Source organism: Bactrocera oleae, chromosome 5, assembly GCF_042242935.1.
Source record: "Bactrocera oleae isolate idBacOlea1 chromosome 5, idBacOlea1, whole genome shotgun sequence".
In the NCBI taxonomy this organism is placed as follows: Eukaryota; Metazoa; Arthropoda; class Insecta; order Diptera; family Tephritidae; genus Bactrocera; species Bactrocera oleae.
In genome coordinates this window covers 65469701-65480736 of record NC_091539.1, presented here as the reverse complement: position 1 = coordinate 65480736, position 11036 = coordinate 65469701, and the positions used below count along the sequence as shown (strand labels likewise).

Here is an 11036-nt window from a genome sequence, read left to right as displayed (position 1 = left end):
GTTTAAATTCTCAGTGGGTGCTTACCAGTCAACTTGGGTCCGAAAATATTTTATAATATTTTTCGAATTGGGCCTTCAGCGAGTTATTACACTTCCTTGTCCACATTTGGATTTGTATTGTTCCCTTAAATGTCTAAAAATCGGCTGGTCCATAAGACAGAAATCTAATACGAACAGATTCCTTCTTCAACTCAATGGTTTCATAAACGCTTCAGATTTCGGTTTGATGGAATCCGGTACGGCTAATTGACTTCAAGTTCTTCGTCATTTACGACGAAACATTGGGAACCGTAGAAGATATCACTTCTGAACCGGCTGAAGGCGGACATTCGCTAAAGTTATGTTCCAGCATCTCATTATCCTCCACGCCTGCTTTGTATTCCGTTGAATTTGTTTTACGATATTTTTGAAGCTGGGATCTTAAAGAATGGTGCCCTGTGCGCACGCTTACAATGATACTTAGGTCCCTCTTACCTAAGAGTAGAGGTTTTCTGGTCATTCCACCATCAACACTACCCCAAAACGCTAGCTTTATGGTATGCCCTGTGTTGTTGTTAGACTAGAGTTGTTCCTCCAAAGTTCATTGCTTCAAGCAACTCTTAAAGAAGCTGAATGGTTTAGGGCAGCTTAGAAGAAAGGATATCTCTGAGTGGGTCAACTCATCTGACTTTTCGTTTTCTTCTATTTCTATATGATTGGGTACACAACTGATTTTTACCGAGTTTTTTACTGAGAGTCCAATTAGCAGGGCGACTTAGGCACTACGGATAGTTTTAACCTTTTATAACAGAGGTCAGCTATGGCGTAGTTAGATTTATCCTTGATAGTTAAGGTTCATACCACATATTTAAGAGGTAAAATTCAGTAGTAAAGAGTAGTGATTAGTAGTATATATTTTCGCGCGTCGCTCCGCAAGGTAAAATCCACCTTTTTATCGAGAAATACTATGTACGAAATTACGCTGTTTCCAAAAGAGGTCGAAGGAGTGGAATGCAGCAGCTTAAGTAAATGTGAATGCCCTTTTATATAATTAAATCAAGCCTGTCTGAGGATTAATGTCGAACTCAGGAGAAAAAGCACGTGACATGACAGCCTCATTAGTATATGACACCGTTTGGAACATGAACACAGCGAAAATCGGCGAAAAAAATTCGAATGTTATCGTCATTAATCATGTATTGTTAAAACAAGCAATTAATCTCCATTATAACTGCATGTCAATAAATTTAAGCGCTCAACTTGTGTGATTCACTTATCAGAGCGATTAAGAGATAGAGGGGGCGCTCCGACAGTGTTGATGGTATGCATGGAACGATGGCTGCATAGAGCAATGCGAAGATGAATGATTGTGCATGTGTGAAGGCATGCGTGCAACAATAATTCGAGTGACACAAAGGGCGCTCGTCGTAAAATGAATTACTGCAGTGTGGCATGCAACGCGCGCACCACACGCAGCCTGCTGCCTACTTGCAGTTAATCAGCGATTGTCAGTTCAATTCTGAAAAATTTCGCATAAAAGCTGCAATTAATTTAAGCATTCAACGGCGTTTCGTGCTTTTCAGAGCGCCACGGGCAACAATAAACTGGAAAATCATTAGCCCCCGGATTTGGACGTCGCAGTCCGTTCGACGTGGCTAGCATGCGGCCCACAGGCAGTCACAGCTGGTTGAGGTCTTAATCAAAGTCATAAAGTGCGTACGCATTAACCGCAGCGTGAAATATGCCGCGCGGCCGCAGCCTTCGCCACAAATACAGTCGCCGCGTTACAGCGGCAGGCGCGTCGAAATTGAGTTGTGAACATGCGCTTGAGTTGTGGCGCGCGTGGAAACAATTCCGGCTTACATAAGCGCGTTTTTGCTGAATCCATACATACAAACAGCTCTCTGTAAAAAATCCATACATACAAACAGCCCTCCACGGCTACCTGCATGCATATGCAACAATTTCGGTGGAAAACTTTTGTGCGCTTCTAGCGTGTGTCATGTGGCAAATTATCGTTGGGTACGCACGCCACGTCACGTAACGCCACCAGAAAGTGCGCATATCGAAAATTTCATAATTTTATGCCATAATTGAAATACTTGTATATGCCGGCGGCTATACGAAGGTGACCAACAGTTCGGTTCAGTAATTCGTGCCACTTTAACCACTAGGTATTTGTTGTAATTGTTGGTTGTGCCGAGCGCTGTACTGCCTACTTACATAATTGCATATATTGCCTCCGGTGAGGAAACATTTAAATTTATTATTATTAATTGTTTTAAAAATGTTGAGAAACTTTGGAAGCTTCCTTTTAATATTAAAGCGAAAGCGCATTGCTGAATGTATGTAAAGTCTTTAATACTTTTTATGCCAAGGAATAAGCGATATTATTGCGCAAAATGATGGTGTAGCATCTTTAATGCTCATGGCTTAGATAATTTGGGCAAAATCGTAATTATATGAAAAAATTTATTTTTAACAAAGACAGCTTTTCGTAAAGGTCCCGCAAGACGCTGTTACAAAATAAACACAACAAAATAGTCATCACTCAATTGCTTTATCCTGTTGTTTGCTGCCTTGTGATTGTTTCATGTTTCCGCAACTCTACTTTTCACTCCGAAGAACGCGGCTTGAGTTGTTCGAGAGCATAAAAAACAAATTCTATCGAGAAGAATTGTAGTTTGTGTAGGTTTACGCTAGTGGAAAATTGTGATTCCTTAAGGTCCGGGTCGAATTTAAGATGGTAGTTATATAGTAATATTGAAAATTTTTAACTGATGATAATATGATCAGAACAAAAATATTGTGAAATTGGTTGTGTCTTATAATCTGTAAACTTTCTGGAACTACCCACTATGGGAAAATGCTGCTGATGCCAAACAAAATTTCGCTAAGTATTATGCGGAAACTTCGCCCGAAAACCATTAGATAATGATTTCCTAAATTCCGCAAAACACATATGAGAACCTTAAATGCGAGACTAGATGCAGCGGACGTCCACAAAACGCTATTACGGACAAAAATATCTGATACCCTAAATATAGCTGAGGAATGTGTTGCAAATATTGTTCATGCGGAACATGTGTTTGGACCTTTGCAATAGTCTTAGTAAACCCGAATTTATAGGTCGATATCGAACAATCGATGATACGAAGTCCAGTCTGTCTGACAAAAGAAAATTCTTCAAGAGAGACTATTATATGGGAACTTTTCAAGAATGAAATCTTAAAAACACGGTACCAACTGGAGAAGAACAAAGTTTTGAGCTGGTCCCTTGTGACTTTTTCCTTTTCTCAGTCTTCAAGAGAATGCTTGTTGGAAAGAAATTTATCGCCCTTTTGAAATCAAATAGAATGTTAAAAAAGTCACCTATATACACGGGTCCATACTAAGTTTTAATTAGACTATTCGAACAATTGTATTTGAGGAATCTCCTCTAATGGCTGTGTTCTTTCTTCACTCGTTCTTTTAAAGCTGGGACCTTATCTCTTCTCAATGAAGTACATTTTTGAAGCCTCTATTCAGATATTCATTCTAGAATTGGTTCCAGAAATATATCCTATTTCTATATTTTATTCTCTAATCGCGTGGAAATCAATCGTTCTTTAATACATCACAAACCTACGTGATTTTAACGACCTAGCATTATAAAAAGTCTTTTTCTTTTTTCTTCGTTCAAAATTTTTCTTTTTACACTTTTCTATGCCAGTTTTTCATCTTACAATATATCAGTTGAATATTTGTAAAGTTTTACTATCGCATTCTTTGTGTACTTTTTGTTTTTATTACATACCCTACTCCATTTCATCTCACCATCTCTATCTCACTCTATATCATCACTACCTATCCTGAAACGCTTTCACTATGGCACTATGGCATTATCTTTGATTATATTTCTATTATGTATCCTTCTCCAGTTTAACCTAATCTAGCTTATTTCTGTCTTTTATAATTTTCAAAGTGCATTTGCTGTGAAGCCTCTACACTGGATAAACTGTTCCAAGAAAGCAACCTCATTGCACACGCCAAAACACACGCCGCCGAGTGCATCAATTTATTTAAGCATACTTTTGTGCGCGCAGCGTTGTAAATATTTATACGCCATTTCCTCACCAGTTTTTTGAGTGCAACCATAATAATGTTCTAACTTTATTCTAACTTTGTGCTACTCTGTGCAACCGAGCAACATTTTATGAGTATGTTAACAGATAGAAAGCGATGAGCAAGCACAACAACAACATAAATAGCTGTGCAGAAATGTGGCAATAATGGTGTGTGTGTGTTGCGCGCTTTGCTGCAAAGTTGAAGACAGTTAACGCACCACGTCGACGCTTGGTCCTGGGAGAGCATGTGAGCGCGCGTCTAAGAGCATAAACATAAACAACACTTGCACAAATAGGCGCCAGCGGCTTCGAAACGGCATAGCGGTGCATAGCGATCTAAGCAAAAGAATATGCTCGTAGATAAACTCGTGCAAAAAAAAGCAAAGCAAGGAGTCACGAAGCGTGCGTGGCTTGCGGTGCATATTATTGTGTAACTGCATGCCTGTGTGGGTGTATATGTGAAGGTATATATGCACGTAAAGATATTGGAAAACGGAGGCGCAACAATGCTAACTGAAAAAAGAGCAAAATAAGTAAAAATAATAAAAAAATTAGAAAAAAAAGTTACGTATACGCAGTAGCAGCCGCATTGCACCGCTTTCCGCTTGAATGCCGACGGGATTGCTCCACCAGCGCGACTGGGGTTTATGCGCAGCATTTTGGTAATAGACTGAATGGCATTCGAATGCACTAACGGTAAATGCGTTTGCTGACGGGGAAGTGGAGAGAAGACAGTTGCCTTACGTTGCGTTTGTGCACGCGCTCTTTCGTGCGGAAATTGTGTGTGCATGAGTCAAAGTAAATCAATAATGGAGTGCAGAAAAAAATAGAGAGTACAACAATAAGAAAAAAAGTGCAGCGGTAAAAAACGATAAATAGTGTACTACATCATCACAGCAAGTGCTGAAACTCGATGCTAAGTAAAGGAAATTGAAAGCTGCTGCTTTGCTTTGTTTTGCCGCGCTCAGCGGCAGTCATTTCCTTTGTTGCGTGTAAGCCAACTAAAATGCTTCTCAAAACTTTGTTACTCTGAGTTATTTCGGACAAAATTTTTTACGCGCCTGCCGAAATTGAAATCACGATTTTTTGCTATCGAAGTAGAGGGTTGAACATTTTTTTGAGAATGGTTGCCGGCTATTTTAAAATTTCTGTAAATAAAAAAAAATTTAAGGATTTAAAATCATAATACGAAAGTGTAGCCACTTCTTTGCATAATTAAATATTTTAAAATTTCTGTATGTAAATTAAAACATTAGAAAAAGTTGAAAATTTATTTTAAAAACGTTGCCACTTGTTTAAGAAATTTAATATTAAAAAGCTTTAAAATTTTTTAAAATTAAAAATAAAAAAAAATTATAAAACGTTGCCACTGTTTTGGAAATTTTATTGTAGTTTCTAACAATTTAAAAACTTTTAAGTGTTAATAAAAATATTTAAGAAAGTTAAAAATTTTTTGGAAAGCATTGTCACTTGTTTAAGAATTTTAATTTTAAAAGACTTTAAAAATTGTAAAGTTGCTGCATGTAAATAAAAAAAATTAAAAATGCTCAAAATATATTTAGAAAACGTTGCCACTGTTTTGGAAGTTTTTGTTTTTGTTTAAACATTTCTAAATGTTATTAAAAAAAATTAAGAAAGTTAAAAATATATTTTGAAAGCATTGCCACTTGTAAATAAAATTTTAATTAAATACATAAATATAAGATTTTAAGAATGCCCCTTTGTAAAAAGTTAATGCAGTCTTGAATTTTAAAAAATCGTTTTTTTTTTGTTTAAAGTATACTTTTAGGATCCAAACATTATTGAATTGGTAAAATAGTGAAAAACTTCCTGACCAAATTGCCGTAGCGTCGAAGCACTCGGCTCAGCCAGCTGAAAACGTAAAATTTTAAACTCGTTTTTCTCGAAACTACACTTTTGAGCGAGGGCGAGAATGGATCCTCGTGCCTTTTACACGTATCTATTTGAAAGTTAACAGCAGTTTCACAGTAACATTAACTACTGAATTGCTCGCTGATATTTTGTTATTACTGCAATATTTTTTTTACAAACAATTTCATTTGTTTCTTTACAAAACCGTAAATTTCGTCTTAAACTTAAAACATATGAACTTGACTTGCAAGTCTTATTCATATCAAGAACCCGTTAAATTTTGTTCTAACACGTGTTCTGTACTGGCGCTTTTGAAACCCGCTTCCCAAGATTGGTCGATCTGTCGCCATTTTGTATAGAAATCTCAATATATGTATGTGTGTACAATTTTTTTCGCATAGAAGTGAGCTCTAGACTGATTTAACCATTTAAATTTCTTTTATTTAATAAATTAACAATTCTTTGAAAATTTTAATTCAATAAATTTGATAAAATAAATGAATTACTATAATGTGGGATCAAACAGGAAAGAATGGATTCACAAAATTTGTATTATCTTAGTGAAATTTATGGTTTTATGATATTTATTAAAAATGTTAATAAGTATTTACAAGTTGGAAAGATGTCAACATGAAAACAAATTGTATTTACTAATAGTTATAAAATTCCATATACTTTTGGCTAGTGTTATATTTTTAAGAAATATATATAAATATATATAATAATATATATAATATTTGAAGCAATGAGTTTTAATAAAAAAAAAATATCTAAAGTCTATAGAGTCTTAAGTTTTATGTTTCTTTGTTTCATTTTTTTTCTTGCAAAATAATCTAAAAAGTCATTTTATTGTTTATTTTTAGTAACATTTACCATATGCGGCTTCGGTCAATATTTTACTTTAATTGCGTAAAATGCATTAATTAAGCTACATTTTTGATTTATTTCATGTTTTTTTTTACCAATAACAAATATTTGTGGCCGCAGTAATTAAAGCCTTTACAATAATTAAATGACACCTCGGTGCACCGAAACTTTATATCATGGCCACTGCGCAAACATGCACACAAATACAATACATAAATAGTATAAGTATGTAAGTGTATGTGTGTATATGCATATGTGTGTGTGTGCGTTTGCAAAGTGCAAACTTATAATTTCGGCCACACCTTCGTTTGAAGTCGCTTGTTTCTGTACAAAAATCCAATTAAATCGCACAGCTTGCGCGCTTTTGGACAGACATCCTTATGCATGTTTGTGTGTTACCATAGAATGCAGCAAAAGGCCAATTGCCGCCACTCGCTCGTTCTTAAATGGCAGGCCAATCGTTTGAGCTTTTGAATCTCTTACATAATTTTTGCAATTACAATTAGTTTGAGCTGATATTCTAGAGCGACAATTGCTCGACAATGATTCGGTAATTAACGGCTAATATCCGATTTAACGACGCTAATCCGCATAAATGGGCAGTATTAGCGGTATTTATTTTGCAATTAAAATTTAGTCGCTAAGATGCGGATTTATTTTGAACTATTTTGAATATTCGAAATATTAAAATACCTGGACAATTTGTTTTCTGGATGGCTATAGTAAGAATTAAGAGTTCGACAGAAGATCTTAATAGTTCAAAAGTACAGTGACCTGCCTGATCGGGGCAAAAATGGGATATTTTGATAGGTTACCACTTCCTTAAGACCCAGAGGAATTGTTCTGAACGTATGGTTCTTTCATCGAAATAAGAAAGCAAGTCTTCTTAAGGTTTTTTCTAAAATTAGCACGCTCGACTAAATGGTATAGTGCAATGTTCTAAAACTGTTCAAACAATCGTAAGATCTGATTCCTTCGACCAATTAACGATTTTGAATCATGGCCGTAATTTGTTTTACTTTATTCATTGTAAATTTGTGAATGGAAAGACTAATTTTAATTCAATATTCATCTCATTTCAGCATTTCTATGTTTTTTTTAGACCTCAAGGAACCAAAATGTTTTTGCTTATAATGTTATCGACGATTTATTATTAGATATATAGAGCTGTATAGTTGTTTTTTATATATAAAATTTTTAAACTGTAAAATCATTTCAGTCACACAAAAACATTATCGAAATCCAAACTAGAATACGTCACCTTATCTCCATTATTCTACATCAGTGATAGAAATTAACAATATAATAATAGTATTTTTTATTAAAAATGTAGTTAATTTAACCGAGAAAGAGTTTAAAATTATTATAATTCCACTTTAATTTTGTTTTATTTACTATATTTTCGTTACTCATTTTCTTTATCAAAATATGAGTGTTCATTAAAAAAAGATATTATTTACATATCCACTTTATTTTCGCATCCAATAAAATCCGTAAAAATATACATAATGAGGCATACCTATATTATATATAGCGGTTCTATAAAAAGAACCGTGTTTCATTGCTTGCTGTCTTGTTGTTGTTCATACTCGAGAACGTCACTCAAAACACACAGCGAATACTCAACTGTACGCACTGAACAGCTCAAGAGCGCAGTTGAGCACAATATATTGTGCCTCCCATATGGTCTAGTGGCTAGGATATCTGGCTTTCACCCAGAAGGCCCGGGTTCGATTCCCGGTATGGGAAAATATTTTTTACTTGATATTTCAAATTATACCAATGTTCATTAAATTAAAGCCATGTACCAATATGCTTATATTAGAACTAGAACTTCTAGTTCTTAAAATTAGGCTTTCAATATTAAACATTTTGATGAAAATGTTTTACCATGTAAAGCTTATGCTACATGTATCACGAATATAAAAGGTAAAAGATAAATAATATTGTATATATTTATGAATTTAAAAGCAATAAGTACTAGAATTGAAAAAATGTTAAATGTAAAATAATCAATAAAAATATAGAAATGTATTTTATAATAAAATAAATCTTTAAATATGTCTCTGCATAAATGTTGGAACTTGTTTTGAAACTACTTGTCTTTAGGTTATTTTTTAAGAATTTTTAACTTTAAAACATATAATAGATATTGGTTAAGACGCTAATTAAAAACGGCGTTACCAACTATCCCATATGGTCTAGTGGCTAGGATATCTGGCTTTCACCCAGAAGGCCCGGGTTCGATTCCCGGTATGGGAAAGTATATTTTTTTAAGTCAGTTTGTTGTTAATGTTTGCTTAGAAAAAACCTTAAAATTTGATTTAAAAATAATATATAATGTATTTAGATAACAAGAAAATAAAATAAAAGTCAAATCTTGTCACAAAATTTTGTAATAACCGATAATATGGTACTATCGATACATTTTTTAACGTCCAATTTTTCTAATTTCTTCTATCTTTTCAATTTTCCTGACATAATTTGCAGTTTGTGTTTGAAAACCGGTATTTTTCTGTCAAAATAAAAAAATATTAGAAAAATTAGTTGTGCCAGGTTAAAGATAACCTCCCATATGGTCTAGTGGCTAGGATATCTGGCTTTCACCCAGAAGGCCCGGGTTCGATTCCCGGTATGGGAAAATAATTATTTTTGTAAATTATGCACCCTTATTAATATAGAATTTATATGGTACATATATTCATGTATATAAATATATTGAACTTATTTACGAGAGTATATTTTTAAAATATGCCTAATTCAATACAGTTTGTAGTCTAATTATGAAAAGAAATGTAAGATCTGTGCAATAATTCAGAAGTGTGCTATATATTAATTTTAGTTAATGAAAATCTAATACAGCTTCTGTCACATTTTGTAGTTTATGTTTGATAGAATTGAAAACAGGCAACATTGTAAGTGTTTACATACGGATATTAGTTAATTTACACTATACATCAACATAGCATTTAGATAAGTAAGTATTTAAAATTAGTGTTGCCAACTATCCCATATGGTCTAGTGGCTAGGATATCTGGCTTTCACCCAGAAGGCCCGGGTTCGATTCCCGGTATGGGAAGATATTTTTTTGAGGGTTTTACTGTATGTTCTAATATTAAATTCCATCAAAAATGAACTGGTCAGAAAACTGGAAAACCTTTTACCTTAGAATTAAGTTGTATAAGATTGTCTTAACGAACGAAGATTAAAATCCTGAGTTAGTTTAGTCTGTTCAGTCAATACCTTCTGCACTGTATAGTTTTCAGTGTTATATTTCTCTATTCTGATTTATTAAGCTAAATGCCAAAAGACAGTGTAAATTTATCGCGCATAAATTAAACGCCCATTGACTAAAAACGGATTTTTTTTTTACATTTGTAGACCGAAATATATGTATATTTTATACATATGTGAATGCAATGAAGTAATTAAGTCAGTTGCTGCCTCGCAATGCAATTAAAATACAATTTTATTCAAGAAATTCCCAACTAAATTTAGTTAAGGTGCGAGTCCAAAACAATAATTACGATGAAGTCCACAGCAAATCAACCATAAAAAGTGCAAGCGATACAAATCGCAGTTCGATGGACACGCTGGGAAGGCATTCCGTCCACACCGTCTGAACGGTGTCTTGTTGTGTGCGCATGCCTGCCTGCCCGTTTGTCTGCTGGTCAAGTGTGTCAAACGCCTATTCGATGCCCGCTTAATTTAAGGCGAAAATCAAAAGTGCAGACGTAATTGCGTGTCGTTGGTAACGCTCGACTAGTAACATACACGACATTTGAGTGCGTGCGTTTGCTTTTGTTTACCTAATCCATTTATACAACAAAACTGCGTCGATCGGTTTTTTTCGCAGTGACTCACTTCGTCGTTTGTGTCATATTTAATTTGCTCACTTTTTGCTTCGTAGGCAGGCGGCTTGGCACATAATCCATCTTTGGTGCGGTTAGATAACTCTTGAAGTCGTTGGCTTTGCGCATGCGCGCCAATCAAATTTGGCGTGGTGCGTTGAGTTGCCCACCGATATGAGTGGTGTGCAGACAGCAAATGATTTGACGGCTATGTGATACGTTATGTCATAAAAATTGATATGTTTGCATACACATCCATTTATAATTATTGATATTTTATGATTTAGTAATTAAATTGGTACTTTGGTAATGGCTGTGCAATTATTCGTGGGATTGCCATTAAACCGCAGTAAACCTGATA

General features: G+C 34.5%; 4 non-coding genes across 4 annotated transcripts; all 4 read left to right on the top strand.

The window, feature by feature from the left end:
* Positions 1-8501: 8501 nt before the first annotated feature.
* On the top strand, positions 8502-8573 carry TRNAE-UUC (transfer RNA glutamic acid (anticodon UUC)). Its single transcript has one exon. It is a non-coding gene; the product is annotated as a tRNA-Glu (tRNA).
* A 441-nt stretch (positions 8574-9014) lies between these two features.
* TRNAE-UUC (transfer RNA glutamic acid (anticodon UUC)) lies at positions 9015-9086 on the top strand. Its single transcript has one exon. It is a non-coding gene; the product is annotated as a tRNA-Glu (tRNA).
* Positions 9087-9393: 307 nt separating this feature from the next.
* On the top strand, positions 9394-9465 carry TRNAE-UUC (transfer RNA glutamic acid (anticodon UUC)). Its single transcript has one exon. It is a non-coding gene; the product is annotated as a tRNA-Glu (tRNA).
* Positions 9466-9831: 366 nt separating this feature from the next.
* TRNAE-UUC (transfer RNA glutamic acid (anticodon UUC)) lies at positions 9832-9903 on the top strand. The gene has a single exon. It is a non-coding gene; the product is annotated as a tRNA-Glu (tRNA).
* The last annotated feature ends 1133 nt before the right edge of the window (positions 9904-11036 follow it).